We start from the raw sequence: 18205 nt of genomic DNA, 5'->3' as shown, positions 1-18205 counted from the left end.
CTCTGATGTGGGGAGTAAACCACAAAGATGATACGTAGCCTCTAGGAGGTCACACAGTAAGAGGGAGAGCTGAGATTCTAACCCAGATCAGTCCTTCTACAAAGCCCGACTATCCAGCCACTCATACATTTAACCAACAAATATTTATTGAGTCTCTAATATGTGCCAAGAGCTGTGTGAGGCCATGCTGTTTTGGTGATATCATCTTCCCTGGAAAGAAAGGGAAAAGTGCAGCTTTTCATATGCAGATGCAACTTCTTGTCTGAGAACTGCAATGTTTTAGATGGTGTCTTATAGTTTTTAGAAACTCATAGTCTTTATCCTCCAACTGTTTATCACCTACCCATCTTCAAGACTTCTCTCAGACCCCTTTCCCCATTTCCTCCAGCCACAACAGCTCTCTCCCCGCACTGGGTCCCTTTACCACACAGTTCACACCTAACTAGATCTTGATGAATCCTGATGGCCAGCCCTGGAGATTTATTCTTTGGTATATACTGTCTTACTCTTTACTTAATAGATGCACATGTGTGTGCATGCTCTTCTGCGTGTGTGTGTGTGTGTGTGTGTGTGTGTGTGTGTGTGTGTTCTTTCCAATAAGGCTGTAAACAGCTCCATTAATTGAAAATTGTTGAGGCTGGGAGTTCTCTGATTCATAGGCTTCACGTGCTATTGCCTCACCAAAAAGATGGCCGTATTCAAACTAAATAATTTATGTCTTCTTTGCATATTTCAACCCAGCCACGTCAAGCCTGCAAAGACTTAAAAATTGACCCAGACATTTTAAAAACGTCTCACTTAATTATTTCAACAACCTATGAATATGTGTATCAGTAAGACTGTGCTTCGTTAAGCTGTAATAGCAAACAACACCCTGATCTTCGTTGCTCAAAACAACAATAGGTTATTTTTATTTAGGTCGGTAGGGAATCTGTTGTACTTTAAACCCACTCAGAAGCCCGGATGATGAAGATTTCTGAAATGTTCCCAATCTTTATAGGGTGAGAGGAAGAAACAGGAGCAATTCTTGCACTAGCTTACAGGTTTCCATATTTTATTGGCCAAAGTCAATAGTATGGCCATGCCTAAAATCAAGGGAGAAGGGAAGTGTAGTCTCACCAAATACCCAAAGAAGAAATAGAAATATTTGGTGAAGAGCATTAATAATTACTATGTTTTTTTAGTATTACTATTACTATTTTTTTTTCCTTTTTAGTTTTTAAATACCACGAAACTCAGATGGGTTTAACAACAGGTCCAAGGTCATACATTTAACCACAGAAGAGCTAGGATTTGAACTGAAGTCCGTCTGATAGTGGAGACTACGCCTCTTTCGCTTATTTCAGAGCTGCTTTCCGGAAAGGATGCCTTGCACATTCTTTGGGTTCTGGCTGGCCTCACTTAAATTATTCTTCTCTGTAGGGCTCTTCATTGGCTACTTCAGGTGTATCCTCACCAAACATGATGTCTGTTTGCTCTTCTAGTAGTCGATTCATTGTTATTTCAATTTTTTTAGATTTTTTTAATGTTTATTTATTTTTGAGAGAAGAGAGCGAGGGAGGGACAGAGAGAGAGGATCTGAAGCGGGCTCTTGCTACCTTTTCTTTGACAGAGCAGATGTCAGTAATATCAAGGTGAATAATATTTAGTCCTAGCTTATAAGGGTTTCATCTTTAACTGGAACAATCGCTAAAGGTAGCAAATAATTCCCAAAGCAATGTGACAAGTACTATAATGAAGACCTGCCCAGTCTTTGGATACAGGCTGTCTCCCAAAGTGGAATTAGGAAAATGGAAATGGCACACGTGAGAGTCACCATCACTGGAAGTAACCCAGACCAAGTCTGCAAAGAAAAAAGTTGCAGAGATTGTGGAACACGCCTGAGCCTGGCAAGCCTGGATTTTTTTGCAAATAAGAAAGCTCAAAGTTAAACAACATAAACTGCAGCATGGGACAGGACTGCTAACAGAAAGTAGATGGTTTGATTGGGATTTCTGAGAGGGAGGTATCCCCGATGGAAGTTTATTACTTGAGATGTGGCACTGTCAAAGTCATAGAAAAATATAGCGTGGGGAAACTGAGGCTCAGGGAGAACCAGTGATGGGTCCCAGCTCACAGAAAAATGGTGATGTTGGGATTTCACCCCAAGGCTGTCTTCCCTAAAAGTTGAATGTCCACACGTGTTCCATGTTGCCACCTGCCACTAAGTGAACCACCCAAACCAGCGGCCTGCAAGCCAGAACGTTGATGGCACTTCCAGGGGCCCCGGGAAGACTTTAATCTTGGGTTTTCCCAACCCAGCTGCCACCTTTGATTATTTGAAGTAAAAATTATACCTGTATTGGTATCTTTCAAGCCACTGCTCTAAATCTCTGAAGATAAGCATTACAGATAAATGTATGCTGCTCCGTTTATCAGTCTTTTGAAATCTCCAGTTTAGGAATGAATATGTTGGGTTGTATGTCCCTTTCAGGCTCCACCCTACCCTCCTCTCAGCCCATAGGCTGCAGGGAGAGATGCTACATCCACTTACAAACAGGATGACAGAGTAGTTAATTCTTGCTAGAGCCATTTATTAATATAGCCATGGCTCCATTACAGTGTGAGTTTCTGGAGGTCAGTAGCCAAGTGTTGTGCCTTTAAAATTACTCAGGCTTCTAGAAGAGTCAAGAGAGTTTTTTCATTTGTTTCATTTCTTAAATGCTGTCATATTATTAAAGTAATCTGGGTCAATGGAGAGTGACATGATCTTTTTGGCAGTTTATGGATAATTTCTAAGGAATCTTCCTACACTGTAGGAATCTTTCCTACATTGTAGAAAAAAGGAAATAAAATGGAGAAAGACTCCACTTTTGATCCAGATGGCATAATAATAGGGACTGGGGTTGAAATAACTAAGAAAAGACAAAATATAGAAAATAAAAGTTTTTAAGACACTGATAAGCAGGCAAAGAAAGACAGTGGTCCCGGAGATACAAGGAACAAACGTGGTGAGCCCTATGGTTGCCCAAAGTTACTGACCTGAGCTTCTAGGCCATAACTCAGGGAAGGGAACCCAAGCAAAGCCCAGCAGACTCCTTCAGTTGGGAGATGAAATTGAGAAAGCAGGGAGATCAAGGCAGCTAGAATATACATTGGGAAAAGTACCATAGAGGCGAGAGCTGCACGAAGAGAAAGACCCTTGGATCCACAAAGAGGTCCTCTTGAGTTTTTAGCAGGGTATGATCAGCACATATGTGCAAGAGAACCACCAAAGGTCAGAGAAGGAAGCATTCAAAACGATTAAAGAGGGGCGCTTGGGAGGCTCAGTCAGTTAAGCATCCGACTTCAGCTCAGGTCATGATCTCATGGTTCATGGGTTCGAGCCCCACATCAGGCTCTGTGCTGACAGCTCAGATCCTGAAGCCTGATTCAGATTGTGTGTCTCCCTCACTCTCTTCCCCTCCCCTGCTCATGCTCACTCTCTCTCTCTCTCTCTCAAAATAAATATACCTTTAAAAAATCTATTAAAAAAAAGATTAAAGGAATAGTTCCTAATGCCCATCTAGGGACAGAAATAGTCCTGCTCCTATGAGCCACACAGGAAAAACTTGTAATTCATGGGGCATTGAATAGAATATTCTAGAAGGTCTTGCCTCAGTAGTGAAGAATAATTATCCCTAAACTGATTATTGCTCTGGACCATAAAATATCACTGGATATTTTATGAATCATAAAAGCAAACCCTGAGAGGATTGAACTGTTTCCAAGTAACCGTATCCTAAAACAAAGCTCAAAAATATTTACAGGAATATAAAAATATCCTGTCCCCAACACAATAAAATTCATAGTATCTGGCATCCAATACAGAAGAGTTCTCACTTGGATACCCATCCTGAGTTCTCTCCACCTCTGCAAGACCTCTGCAAATGAAGTGTGCCCTCCCTTAGTCTCTCAGACTGCCATCAACAGAAATCGAGAAAGCAGCCTACAGCAACCCTTGTTGTCTATGAGAGGCTCTCCTCCAGCCTTCCATATGACCATCAGTCAGGAGTCCAGAGAGCAGTCAAGAGCTCTGTGTGCTCCTGACACCCCTTCCTACCCTTCTGTGATAGATAATTTTACATGTCAACTTGACTGCATCATGGGATGTCTAGATAGCTGGTCAAACATTACTTCTGGATGTGTCTGTGAGGGTGTTTCTTGAAGAGATTAGCATTTGAATCTGTAGTCTGCGTAGAGCAGGTGGCCCTCTCAAATGTGTCTGGGCTTCAGTCTGAATAGAACAAAAGGCCAGAGGAAAGTTGACTTTGCTCTCTGCCTGGCTGCTTGAGCTGGGACAGAGATTTGCCCTCATTGCTCCCAGTACTCAGGCCTTCCAGCTACACCACTGGCTTTCCTGGGGCTCCAGTTTGCAGACAGCAGATTATAGGACTTCTCAGCTTCCACAATCAAATGAGTTAAACCTTATCATAAATCTTGTGTGTGTGTGTGTGTGTGTGTGTGTGTGTGTGTGTGTGTCTGGTATAGATAGAAAGATAGATACGTAAATAGATAGATAGATGATAGATAGATGATAGATAGACAGACATAAAAATAAAATAGGATATATCCTATTGGTTCTGTTTCTCTTGAAAACCTTAGGCGAATACATCTTGTCTGCCTTCAACATTCCAGCTCTACCACCATTGTCTGCTTTGAGACCATCAGAACTTATCTCATTAGTCCTTCTTTATATCAGTCACCGCAAGAGGCCCAAGGTGTCCTGGTTATTCATCATCCCTTAGACTCTCATCCCCACGTGGCTCAGATGTCCCCTTTTTTGGTGAGGCCTTCCTAACCATGCTAATTCACATTGCAATCCAACCCCTCTACACCCCGAGCCCCTTTCCCTATTTTATTTTTTTCCGTAGCACTTACCCCAACTGAATATACTATATATCACTTATTGACTTGCCCACTAGAATACGAGCTCCATAAGGGCAGGGAATTGTACCCATTCACTGCTGCACGCCCAGTGTTTAGAACAGTGCTGGGTACATAGTAAGCAGCCAGTAATTATTTGAGGAATGAGGGACACATGCTGTGTCAGCATTTAACGGCATATCTATGAGTTCCTTCTTCAGAAAAGGCGGGCCCTAGTTTCTGAATGTAACCTGATGCTCAGTGAATTGCTCACAGGGTCCTTTTTGGCCAAGCATTTTACACCATCTCAAGGATCATGTGTAAGCTGCGTCTGAGCACTCACCCAGATCCACCCCCACCACTGAAGTCTCCCGGAGGACCCAAAAGGCGGGACTGTCCCATGGCCAAGAACGTACTCCCAGATCTGTGGCTCCTGCAGTTCCCCTGGCTCCGTAAATGGCACCACTTTTCACCCAGATGCTTGGTCTAAACACTAGGAATTACCTGTGATCTCTCTCTGACTGCTCACATCGGGTCCATCTCCAAAACCACTCGGAACCGGAATACTTTCCGCCATGCCAGGGCCACCATCTCCCTGAAGCGGCCTGAGATCTGCTGCTTCTACGTCTGCTCTTGACCCCTACTGTTCATTCCCACAGAACAGAGATCTTTCCGTTTGTTTACTTCTTGTATTTCAAAAAATATTTCGGTGACTTAGGAAATTGATAAAGTGGAGTACTTGATGAATAAGAATACAATAGAATAGAATAAATAGAATAGAATAGAATACGATCCAAATGTGAAATAGGTACTGAGAAAAAAGCCTAGAAGGAAACACGTGGGTATTTTAAGTGTAATTATCTCTGAGTGGCAGGATTATGGTTTGAATTTCCTTCTTTATGCTATTTAGTATTTCACAAATACTCTACAGTGAGTATGTATAGTTGCTAAGAAAACAGTAAGAAAAATGCTGAGTGACCAGTGAGGCAGCACTAATGTAGGTCAGATTTATTTAATAGATTCAGAATTGTTAATTTATGAATGTAACGAAATTTGGAGTCTGCTCATTTTGTAGATCTCCTCGTGCATCCCAGTCACTGCGCTACTAGGCGCTTTTCCCATACTTTATTTCTGTGGAAAGGGAGCCTTCTTCAAAGAGGCTAAGTGGTTTGCCCAAAGTCACTTAGCTGATAAGAGACATGGCAGATGCTAACGAGGTCTCCAGACCAGACATCCAGGCTCTACTCACTACCCCACATTCTCTTCTCTTACCCAAAGGCTGGGGTCCAGGGCAGACACGGCTGGCGAATGACTGGGTCAAAGATGGCAGGATTGAGGTTATCAGCCTAACTAAGGGGGTGAAATGGTTTGGTGAAGACACTGTCAGCCAATGTAAATCAAGTGACTAGAGCATCGTTTTACAGGCATACTTGAACTTGGAACTTATTAGCAACATGGATTTAATGTCGCCTGTAAAAGCAGCATAAAGGTAAACCTTTATTTATTCTGCTTCCTCGTGCTATAAAAACAGAGCTCATGCTCTGGGAGTTGATGAGTCTGGAAAAAGGGGTGGGGCTAGGCGCTGGCATCTCCACATAAGTCCTGACCTCTTGAGGAGAGAGGGGAGGAGCTGGGGGGGTGGGGGGTGGGAAGGGGCAACTGTGGTTTCCCTCAGTGGTCCTGAGAGACTAATCTTGTAATAAAAAAACCCGCTTCCCATTACACTCAGAATAACACCCACATGCTCTGCACGCAAGGTCCGTGCTTCTTACGTGGCCCACCTTCTTTCTTCTCTTTGTCCAGAGCTCTCAGTCCCTGGGCTCTGGGCTCACCAGCCTCTGTGCTTCTAGAACTTTCCGGTATTCTGGCAGGGTCTTCACCGACTCCTCTGCTGCCCCGTTGCTTCTCCTTCATGCCGGTGCTCTGTAGACTCCCTCTCGTCCTTCAGATTTCAGCTGAAATATATACCTGAGGAGAGGCCTTCCCTGGTGACTTCATGTGAGAGACCTCCACTCCACATCACAATCACTTTCTGTGCCCTTAACCCCAATCTTTTTTATAAGCAGAACTTTTAACTGATATAATTTCAAATTCAAAGAATGCGCAAAGGATATATGGAAAAAATAGGTAAGTTGTGAAGCATGATAACATAATAAACACTTATGAACCCACCAATCAATTTAAGATCTAGAATATTAACAATACCTGATTTTTTTTTAAGTTTATGTATTTATTTCTGAGAGAGAGAGAGAGAGAGAGCACACGAGCAGGGCAGGGGCAGAGAGGGGTGGGGGGGGACAGAGGATCCGAAGCAGCCTCCATGCTGACAGCAGAGAGCCAAATGTGGGGCTCAAACCCATGAACCATGAGATCATGGCCTGAGTTGAAGGCAAACACTTAACCAACTGAGCCACCCGGGCACCCCCACAATACCTGATTATTTTCTGCATAGCACTTATCAACTATCTAAAACTATATTATGTACTTATTTCTGTATGTATTTTCTTTCGTATCTACTGGAAGGTAAGGTCCGATGCCTGTCTTGTTGATTGCTGTATCCCAGAGCTTAGAATGGTGCCTAGAAAATAAATATTTGAGAATGGATGAGCAACGAGGGTGAGGCAGAGAGGTCAGAGGAGTAGGACGTTACTGTCAGTGGTGAGGGGCGGCCTGCACTGTCTCCATGCAGAGATCCACAAGCCCACCCCCTATTTCTCCGAAGGCTAGTCACATAACGTAAAGTGTAATGTCTAGCTATGTAGACAAAGGCACGCGAGGCCAGTTATTTTGCCATTTTGAGACTCCATTTCCGTCTCTGATAAAATGGACCATAATAGCTACTTGCAGGATGCCTGGGGTAGAGATACAAACATTCTCACCTCCCTCTGTAATACCTGAGAGAGCAGGGCCACGGAGGTACAGGCAGCTGCTGGCAGCAGGCAGCTTCAGACCTGGAGACTGACAGGCAGACAGACAGATAGACAGATAGACTCTGGGTGGGCAGAACTGTGGCAGACAGATGCCCAGGCCACCCGGGAAGCAGTGGAAAGCCTCTCCTGCCTTCTCAAGGGCCTGCTGCATGTGCTTTGAGCCCTGCACTGATGCCCGAGGCCAGGCGCAGACCCCTAGAGTGGTGGGATGGCTGGGCCTTGAACTACCTGCTGGCAGGGATCATACAGGGTCTTGGTGCCCGAGTGGAGGATGCATCATAACTGAAAAGAACAATGAAATCTCTTTTCTCTTCAGTGAATCAGGGGAAAACTTCAGTCGAGCCTCGGTTTTTCCCCCCCCCAGTGCAAGTGTCCTGATTAAGCCAGTCTGTACTAAAATTATATCCAGAGGAACCAGGCCCTCAGGACAGTCTTCAATGTCTTCCTTTGCCTGGCAGGCTAATTAATTAACTCAACCAGCAGTCATCAAGCGACTAGTATGTGTCGGGAGGCTTTTTGCAGGGCCAGGGTGAGGAGGGGTAAATGCATGGGGGCAGAATAGCGCAGTCAGTATTCTCCCCCCTGGGGAAAGTGGAAGCTGGAGGGTGGTGGGGGGCGTGGGGAGGGGGGTGCAGCCGGCTCTGTGAGGGCCAGGAGGCGTGACAGCGAGCTGCTCCTTGCAGAAGAGGGCTTTTGCATTGCACCTGAAGGATGATGGAGGCACAGGCCCACCCACGGATGGTGGAAAGCAGTACACGTGTGGGCATGGGTGCAGCAGGGAATCATTTCAGAGACATGGGCTGCAGCCACATGTTGACGGCCTTGCTCACTGGGTCCTGAAGGCAGTGGAGCAACACGATCGGGTTTGTGCCTCAGACAACCCTCGCAGGGAACAGCTACTCCTCTGCCTCTCCCACCTTCACTCACCCTTCAGCTGATCAGAACATGTCCGGTTTCCTTTGGGGGCTCGCCCCGCCCCCACTCGCAGCTCGCGTGGTTCCTTCTGGTTCCTGAGTCCTGCCTATGATTCAATCCTGGCCCATCAGTGTATTTCATTATTTTATCCCGAGGGATCGATTCAGAGCTGGGCAGATTCTCCCGGTGGTCTGGTGAGACCCCGTTCGTGGACAGTCATTGGCTCTGTCGGGGAGAGGTCTCCTGTCTGCCAGTCTTGAAGCAGGAAGCCTGCCAACCTGTGGCTGTGGGGCCACCGGTGGGAGAGGACCGGCTTGAGAACGACACCAGCACAAGGGGTAGCAGAATGAAGACCTGGATTGATCAATGATGCCTCCGTGCTCTCCCTGCCCATCCTGAGGATCCTGTCAGACCCATGGCAGGAGCAGGTCCCGTGCTTCTGAAACCACCTAATGGGTAGAAACAGGCTTTTTTTACCTGCTCTGTCTACCGGACACTGACCTTCTTTTTTTTTTTTTTTTAAGTTTTATTTATTTATTTTTAGGAGCGAGAGAGCGTGCACAAGTGGGGACGGGGCAGAGAGAGAGAGAGAGAGAAGGAGAGAGAGAATTCCAAGCAGGCTCTGCACTGTCCGTGCAGAGCCTACCATGGGGCTCAGACTCATGAACTGTGAGATCACGGTGTGAGCCTGAATCAAGAGTCTCATGCTAAACCAACTGAGCCGCCCACACACCCCGGGGGATTGACCTTCTTGTATGACTCTGGTTCCATAAAGACTGTGAAAACAAACCCCTCTGAAAACAAATGGGCCATTCGGGAGGGATTTCCAGTTCCTGTAATCATTCATTCATTCATTCATTCCACAAGTATTTGAGATTCTACTTTATGCCACACTCTGCGATAAGCCTATAATTGTTAGCAAAATAAACATTAGGCCCTGTTCTCATGGAGTTTGCAGCCTATTAAAAAAGACAGATGATAGGGGCGCCTAGGTGGCTCAGCCGGTTAAGCCTCCTACTTCGGCTCAGGTCATGATCTCACAGTTCGTGAGTTCCAGCCCCTCATTGGGCTCTGTGCTGACAACTGAAAGCCTGGAGCCTGCTTCGGATTCTGTGTCTCCCTCTCTCTGCGCTCCTCCTCTGCTCACGCTGTCTCTCTCAAAACTAAATAAACATCAAAAAATTTTAGATACGACGGATGATAAAATATGTAATTAGAATGAATATGTAGTTAAAAATTGTGAAAAGTATCACGAAGGAAAAGTACAGGTAGCTATGAAATGTATTCTGGGGTATCCGATCTTACGGGGGTAGGATGGGTAGGGATTGGGGGAGTTTTCTTTAGGAACCAACAAATGAAATAGGAGCAAAAAAGAGGTGTAGGAGTTGGCTGGGTGAAGGACTGGGAGCAAAGAACTTTCCAGGCAGAGGGAAGAGCATGTTCAAAGGCCCTGGTGTTCTGTCAGCCATCTTGAAGAGCTTCCTCATCCCCACAGGCCCTCCTGGGTGGGAAACGGGGAGGGGAGGGTGGAAAAGGTGGCCTAGGAATCCAGACTTGGCTTTGCTTGGCCCTTGGACACAAATGCAGCATATATAACTGCCTTGCTTCACTCCTTCATCTCTCAGTCCCAGGGCACCTTCACTCTTTCTTCCTTAAAGAAAGTCCCTGTGCAAGTATCTTGCATTGGCGATGGTAAGGGGAGGAGGCACATTGCTAGCCTGCCTCAACCGTCCTTTCCTCATTTCTTCCACAGCAAGAAGGTTTCAATTGGGCTTATTCAGTTACTATAACTTAAGATTATAGTGATGATTCACTGCTTTTTTTTTTTCTTGATTTGGAAATCATGCTGGATATTTAATCTCAAAGCTTTGTTGAAATAACAGACACACAGAAGTTTAAAAGTAGACGTTACATGACACTGAAAACGTAAGCAGAAAAAGAAAAAAGTGGATAAATTGACTTCATCGAATTTCATCGAAATTTAAATTTTTTGTGCTGCAAACAATACCATCAAGAAAGGGAATAAAGAGGGGTGCCTGGGTGGCTCAGTCGGTTAAGCGTCTGACTTCAGCTCAGGTCATGATCTTGAAGTCCGTGAGTTCGAGCTCCACATCGGGCTCTGTGCTGACAGCTCAGAGCCTGGAGCCTGGCTCAGATTCTGTGTCTCCCTTTCTCTGCCCCTCCCCTGCTTGTTCTCTCTCACTCTCCCTTTCTCAAAGAATAAATAAACATTAAAAAATATTGAAAGAAAGAAAGAAAGAAAGAAAGAAAGAAAAGGAAGGAAGGAAGAAAAAAGAGAAAAAAAGACAAGTCGAAGAACGGGAGAAAAATATTTGAAAATCATATATTGGATAAGGGGCTTGTATCCAAAATATATAAAGAACTCTCAGCTCATCATAAAAAGAGAAAGGCCACAGGGGCGCCTGGGTGGCTCAGTCAGTTAAGCGTCCGACTTCGGCTCAGGTCATGATCTCGCGGTTCGTGAGTTCAAGCCCCGCATCGGGCTCTGTGCTGACAGCTCGGAGCCTGGAGCCTGTTTCCGATTCTGTGTCTCCCTCTCTCTCTCTGACCCTCCCCCGTTCATGCTCTGTCTCTCTCTGTCTCAAAAATAAATAAACGTTTAAAAAAAAAAGAGAGAGAAAGGCCACAATCTAAAATGGGGCAGAGGATTTGAATAGACATTTTGGCAAGATCTAGAGATGGCCAATAAGCACATGAAAAGATGGGCAACATCATTAGTCATTAGGGAAATGCAATCAAGGCTCTAAGGAGCGATCACTTCACATCTACTAGGATGACTTTAAGCAAAAAGATAGCAAGTGTTGGTGAGGGCGTGGACAAGTTGGAACACTCAAACACTGCTGGTGGGGATGTAAAATGCTGCCGCTGCTTTGAAAAACGGTGTGGCGGTTCCTCCAAACGCTAAACACAGAGCTACTATACGAGTCAGCCGTTCCTTTCCCAGGTACGTACCTAAGAGAAAGGAAGACGCAGGTCTATACAGAAACTTGTATTCTAATGTTCACAACAGCATCGTTCATAAGAGCCAAAAGGTGGAAATAACCTAATGTCTACTAACTGATGATGAAATGAATAGTTTGCTTTATCTATGAAATGGAGTATTATTTAGCAATGAAAAGAAAGGCAATATTGATACATGCTACAACGTAAGCCCTGAAAGCACTATGTTGTGTAAAAGAAGCCAGCACATTCAATGATTCCATTTATATGAAATGTCCAGAAGAGACAAATCTCTAGAGACAAAAAGACTCATGTTTGCTTATGGTGGGTTGATGGGAGTGAACGGGAGTGACTGCTTATGGCTATGGAGTTTCTTTTAGGTGGAATGAAAGTGTTCTAAAATTAGATGCAGCAATGGTTATACAACCCTGTGAATATACTAAAAAACATTGAACTTTAAGTGGGTGAATTTTACAGTACATGAGTTTGTGCTTTTTTTTTTAAGTAGGTTAATGATCTCAAGTAGATCAATCAATATTGTCAGAGCCTGCGGTTGAAGTAAATTTTATCCAGATTCTGGCACAAGACACAGGTCAGTCAGAGAAAACCTCCCCAGGGGAAAAGTGTAGCGATAATAATGGTCACATTATTCACAGTGGTAACTGAAATTGATATGACCTTTATGGTTAGCAAAGAACGTCTGCATTTGCTTGTTTAAATCCTTTCACTCACATGAATCACAGGAGGGAGGCATCATCACACATATCTGACACCCAAGGGAACTGTGGTTCATGGGGTTTAGGAACAGGTAAGATCATATGGGTAGTAAATTCTGGGGCTTGAGGCAGAGCCCTGGTCCACCTGCCCCAGATCTCATGTCACTTCACTAAGCTTGGGAGGGCAGAGGCCATGCTCTGTCTTTTTACAATAGTAGCCCAGTGCCTGGCAGGATGAATACATGAATGAATGAATGAGTAATAAGTTACTTCTCTTTGGACTCTGTGACCATGTAATGCAAAGTGTGTTTCCATCTCCTCCTAGGAAAAGGAGACCAAGAAAGACAAGCTACAGGGGCCATCCTCGGAACACAACTTCACAAAGTGCTGGCCGGCAGCCTGGTCTCCAGAAGTCACACTGACTTTATCCTTTTATGGGCATAGAGAACAAGGTGGGAATATCTCAGAGCTGAAGGCTTCCCATTTCCCGGGGCCTAGTATATGGTCCTCAGTCACCCAGTGCCCTACTGAGATCATCCTGAGGGGCACATGGATTGCTTCAGCCCCACTCCCCACGTCCTGCCATCTTGAATTCCTGGTCAGCATTTGCCCTCCAGAGAAAGGTTGAACCTCCCAAGGCTGAGGTAACCCATAGCTAGTCTGTGCTGTCCAGAAGATGGCATGGGATCCCACAAAGGAGGTACAATCTCATGCAGCCAAAGGAGTCTTTACGGATGAAACCTGAACGGGACAGAGAGAGCTTTGACCTTCTGCCTAACACGTTGAGTCAGCTGGTAGTTGAGTTCGGTTGGTTGGCTGTGTCTCAGATGTCAGTAGGAGACGAAGCAAAGATGTTCTGTTTGCTGAAGTTTTCCTTTCTCCATGGACCAGATGTTCTTTTGGCAAGAGCCTTGGATTTGGAATCGCAAAAACCTGGATTTAAACCCTTTTCTGTCATTTACCCTAGTGACCTCCCTAAGCCTAGTGCCCTCGCCTAACCAGTGAAAATCTCACAGTCCCCAGCTGGTAAATGGCAGAGCTTGGATTTGAATCCAGGACTCTTGACTCCACCTCCACCTGCGGTCGAATGATAGATGGCAAAGAGATGTCTAAACTGCACGCAAAAGGGCAGGCTGTGGTAAATATGAACACCTCCTCCCGGTGGCTAAAAGCCAGGAAGGAGTGAGAGAGCAGACTGAGAGAGCAGATGCTAATGTTCTCCCATTAATCAAGCCAGAGTGTGTGCTCTGTGCCCTTAAGAGGGCTTAGGACTTGGAATTGCTTCTGCTTCACAGCCTGTCTCTGGCACAGCCTGGGCTAGAGCCCTGGGGGTACTGGAGACACTGCCCAGATACGTGTCTGCTCACCTACACCCTCGGCCTGACTCCTTTCATGGCCCTTCCATTTCACAACCGTCACTGTGTCCGGGCCACACCCAGGAGGAATGGGATACACATCCCGCCAGTCTGGGTTATCTAGGTCTAAAACATACTTTGTTGCTTTGGTGATTCCATCTGGAAGTCCCCATGGAACTGAATGACTGACTTTCCTCCTTTAGCTTTAATCAAAGGGACGGCCGCTCCTACCCGTCCAAGGATGGGAGTTTCCATGAGATTGTCGGGGTCAGAGGCAAGGGCCCGGATTTTTGAATCAGACAGTGCCCTATTTAATCCTGGTCTCTGGTTATTTCTGTAGGACCTTCAGTCATGCCACTTGACCTCTCTATACTTCATTTTACCTTTCCTATAAAGTGAGGCAACGATCCCTTCGTCTAGGGCTGTGAGGTAGTGTAGTGATGTGGTAGGTGCTGGGAAGACCTCAGAAACCAGAAGGTTCTCTCTCCTTCCCGATTCTGTCTCTTCTCTTGACAGTAGAGTAGATCCACTCAAAGAAGGAAGTAGACTCCACCTGGAACCTGGGGCGGTTTGATCAGACCTCCACTGAGTCCTCAGGTGTATGTGGGGGAGGATTAACGATCTTAGACAAGTCTTCCCGGGAGGAGAGGGGCTGGGAAGTATTGGAGGTATTGAAGGCAAGGGGAGAAAAGACCAGATGGGGATGTGCTAAGTATAGTAATAAGCAGTAATAGTGATAGAGTGCCTCATTTAATTGAACACTTACTATGTGCCAACATTGTACTTGGAAATTTACATGTGTTTCTTAATCCTCCTCTCGTCATCCCCATTTCACAGATGAAGCAACCAGCTGACAAGCGTCTGGATACGCCAGTAACTGCGACTTGAAACTACATGTCACCCAGTGCTCTGGGGAAGGGTGGGAGACATAGAGGTGGTGGTAACTCAGGCTGGCCTGGAGGTCCCTGCCCTGGGGGAGGCTCAAGTCCTCTGTGGTTTGTGACCCAGCCCGGGTGAGGCAGGAAGTATGGGGCCTCCTCAGGCAGAGGGCCTGTCTCCCCAGTTCAAATGTGAGCACCTCCAAACCAGGGCCCCGTCTGCCTGCTCCCTCTGGTAGGGGCGCAATCTGTGTTTAATGGAAGCAAGAAACACTACCGTTTTCCCCTTTTCCTTGTGGGGTCGCCCTGTGTGGAATGACCTCTTTGACAACATAGAGCTTGTCACAGTTGACAAACCACTTTCCTATCCGTTATTCTGGAGACCACCTGCCACCCAGGAAGTCTCTCCTCCTCCCCACTGCTGACATCTAAGTGGTCACCAAGTCTGGCCAATTCTTCCCTTTATAGTCGAACTCGTCTGTCCTTCTGCACCTTCCTCACTGCCATCACCTAGATGCAGGCCTCTGTCGCTTCCTCCCACGACGGCTCCATGTGCTTGCCCTGTGCTAAGCCCCCAGCTTGCCCTGTGCTAAGCTCCCAGCTTGCCCTGTGCTAAGCCCCCTTTCCATCCAAGAGTCAGAGAGATCTCTCTATCTCTCTTTTTTTAAGTGCATTCATTTATTTTGAGAGAGAGAGAGAGAGAGAGAGAGCACAAGCCAGGGAGGGGCAAAGAGAGAGGGAGAGAGAGAATCCCAAGCAGGCTCTGCGCTTTCAGGGCAGAGCCTGATGCAGAGCTCGAACTCATGAACTATGAGATTATGACCTGAGCCGAAACCAAGAGTCAGATGCTTAACCGACTGCGCCCTCCAGGTGGCCCCAGAGAGATGGCTCTTAAATAAAACTCTGCTCATTTCTCTCCTGTTGCCTTAGCACCAAGTCAGCCCCTGCACAGGGCCTGAGCCACCTGCCCCCCCCCCCCATCCTGTCCTTATCTCCTCAGACCCACTTGTCCTCCCCCTGCCTGCCTGGCCAGGAGTGACCCGTGCGGCCACGTGCCTGAATCACCTGGCAGGGGAAACAGGGACCTGGAGGCACATTTCATCCCTCCCTTCATGTCATCCCCTTGTCCGCACACACACGTCTGTCCCGCCTGGTGATGTCACGGGCCCGGGTACATGTGCAGTAGCTCGCACCAGGGCTCCGAGGCGGGGGCGGGGTGCGGAGTGATGAACGCCCGGTCTCACTTCTGAGAGATGATGACAGCACGGAGGAAGGTGAGGCAAGACTTGGCACAAGGAACAGTGGGGACGCAGAGTCCCCAGAGCCTCCTGACTGAGAAATATGAACACACAAACTTGGGTAAATAATGTCACTATTAGCTACCATAGCACTTGCTAAATAAGATACTTACGTGGTACTCTCTTCATGCTGGACACCGTTGTAAGCAGCCTACGTGCACTTATTTGATTTGTCTGATGAGTTATCCCCATGACAACTCACTTTACAGACAAGAAAAACAAAAACAAAAAACCTGAGGCACAGAGAAGTTAAGTAACTTTCCTAAAGCAACACAGCTTGGAAGTAGTAAAGCCAAGATTTGGCTCCTGAGTCTGTGCTCTTAACCCCTATGCTCTTTTGTCAGCCTGTAAAAGTCAGGCCTGCCCCCCTGCCTGGGGGAGTGCTGTCCTCCTGCGGCCCCTCACTCACCCGGGCGTGACAAGTGTCTGTAGAATCTCCAGCCCAGAGGCCTCACCTCGCTCTGCTGTCATTCATTATTTCATCGCTGTGAGGCCTCATCCTATTTCTCATCTGGGTTTTGATCTCCCCATTGCGGGGGGAGCAAACTGAAAGAAGATTCCTGTGAGGCATTGCACCGCAGCATTCCCAGGAATCAAAGCTGAGGGCATCTATCCGCGGAAACACTCCTGTAGGAGAAGGGTCGGTCTGAGGGTGCCCCGGGGGGCACTCCCCAGGCCTCGGTGGGCACACTGGGTCCGTGGCGCCACAGGGGCACGCGGCTCCAGGCAGATGCCATCCTGTGAGCCATCGGTTGTGGGCAGTGTTGAGTCCACAGAAAGAGAAGTGAAGGAGTGAGGAGTTGATAGGAGCAAAGACGAGCCTTGGGGAAGGCCTGGTCGGAGGAGATGAGATAAAGAGCAGGGGTGGGGGGAGGAGAGGGACAGAAAAAAGTGATAGGAGGAGCACACGCACGAAGCAAGAACTCCTATTTGTGCATCATTTTCTCTTATCCCTTATCACACCTACACACACACACACACACACACACCCCAAAACCTCCGAGTCCAGTGCTGGAAGCAGATGAGGTACGATTAGTACCACCAGTTTCCAGATGTGAAAACTGAAAACAGCACAGGCTCGTGCCCCCCCCCAACACCGCACCACCACCCCCGCCCCGTGTGGCAGGTGGTAGCTAGCACCCTTCCCCACCCCCACCCCCCACCGTCCGGGAGCTTGTATCCCTCACGCAAGCCACCACGGGAGAGGAAGCAAGGGGGCCACCTGTCACATGTGCCCTTGATCCAAGCAGGAGGCACATGGAAGGAGCAGGCCCGGTGGGAGTGGGTCTCTAAATGGAGGTGTGGGTCGGGTGAGGAGTGGTGGGGGGTACAGAGCAGGTGGAGGAAGCCAGCATACACCCTAGTTAGAGAAACTGGTTCTGGGGAAGGAGAAGCAGGGGGCCCTGGGAGGGGGTTGTGCCCTCTCTCTCTCCCCCTGGTGTCTCCCTCCTCTGGCACTTACGGTCTGCCCGCCCCTCACTGTCTCCCTGCCTGCACCACCCCCTTCTCGTTCCCCCCCTGTCTGTCTGTCTCTCCCCTTTCTCATGGCTTCTTCTCTATTTTCAGGGCCCATTCTGTCTCCATGTTTCCTCTTCCCCGACTCAACTATTCTGTACCTGGAAATCTAAAACATATCTGGCATGAGGTTTGCTTACTGAATAAAGTTTTATGCTACTTGTTTTCATTTGAAAAGCAGGAGGGCAGAAACGTTTTCTTCCTTTCTCTTTGAAGAAGAAAAACCGTCTCTCCAAGGGGGATGCTTTTTAAACACCATCCTTGATGGATTCTGTGGGCAAACTAGTGTCTCCCAAGAGAGAAGACACAGGCTCGCCATCTCTGTGTGAAGGTGCCAGAGACAGACAGTTTCTGAATGAGACAGAAGGGAGACTCTTTCTCACTTTTCCTCCGAGTGACACAGACACCCGTGGGCTCTTCCCCGTGATGAGATCACCCAGCATGCCCAGCAAGGTGCTAAAAAATAATTACCCTCAGCGAAGACATACAAATAAATCATTCTGCCTGGCAGAGAAAAAATGTGAGCGTGTCAACAAAACAGGCAGGCAGAGCATTCCTCCAGCTCCTGGGCTCTGAGGACAGACCCACCCCATGCCCCCGGGGCCAGGAGGCATGCTGCTGCCGGCAGACCCTCACGACAGTCCCCTGGGCCCCCAGCTCACTCTGGGAGCACAAGTGGAAGTCACTGCACAGCTTTCCTCCCGGAAAGCACGCACACAGTGCACAGAAGTGTGGCTCCACCTGCTCAGTGGG

General features: G+C 47.3%; 1 long non-coding RNA gene across 1 annotated transcript in view; it reads left to right on the top strand.

Annotated features, from left to right (window-relative positions):
• Positions 1 to 16782, top strand: part of LOC132661469 (uncharacterized) — a 28883-nt gene extending 12101 nt beyond the window's left edge. The window contains exons 3-5 of the long non-coding RNA XR_009602236.2: positions 12732 to 12858; positions 12950 to 13432; positions 14599 to 16782. This is a non-coding gene — a long non-coding RNA (uncharacterized LOC132661469). The remainder of the gene's footprint in view (positions 1 to 12731; positions 12859 to 12949; positions 13433 to 14598) is intronic.
• The last annotated feature ends 1423 nt before the right edge of the window (positions 16783 to 18205 follow it).

This window comes from Panthera onca, chromosome D1 (assembly GCF_046562875.1).
Source record: "Panthera onca isolate mPanOnc1 chromosome D1, mPanOnc1 haplotype 2, whole genome shotgun sequence".
Classification (NCBI taxonomy): Eukaryota; Metazoa; Chordata; class Mammalia; order Carnivora; family Felidae; genus Panthera; species Panthera onca.
This window is presented reverse-complemented; position numbering and strand designations above follow the sequence as displayed.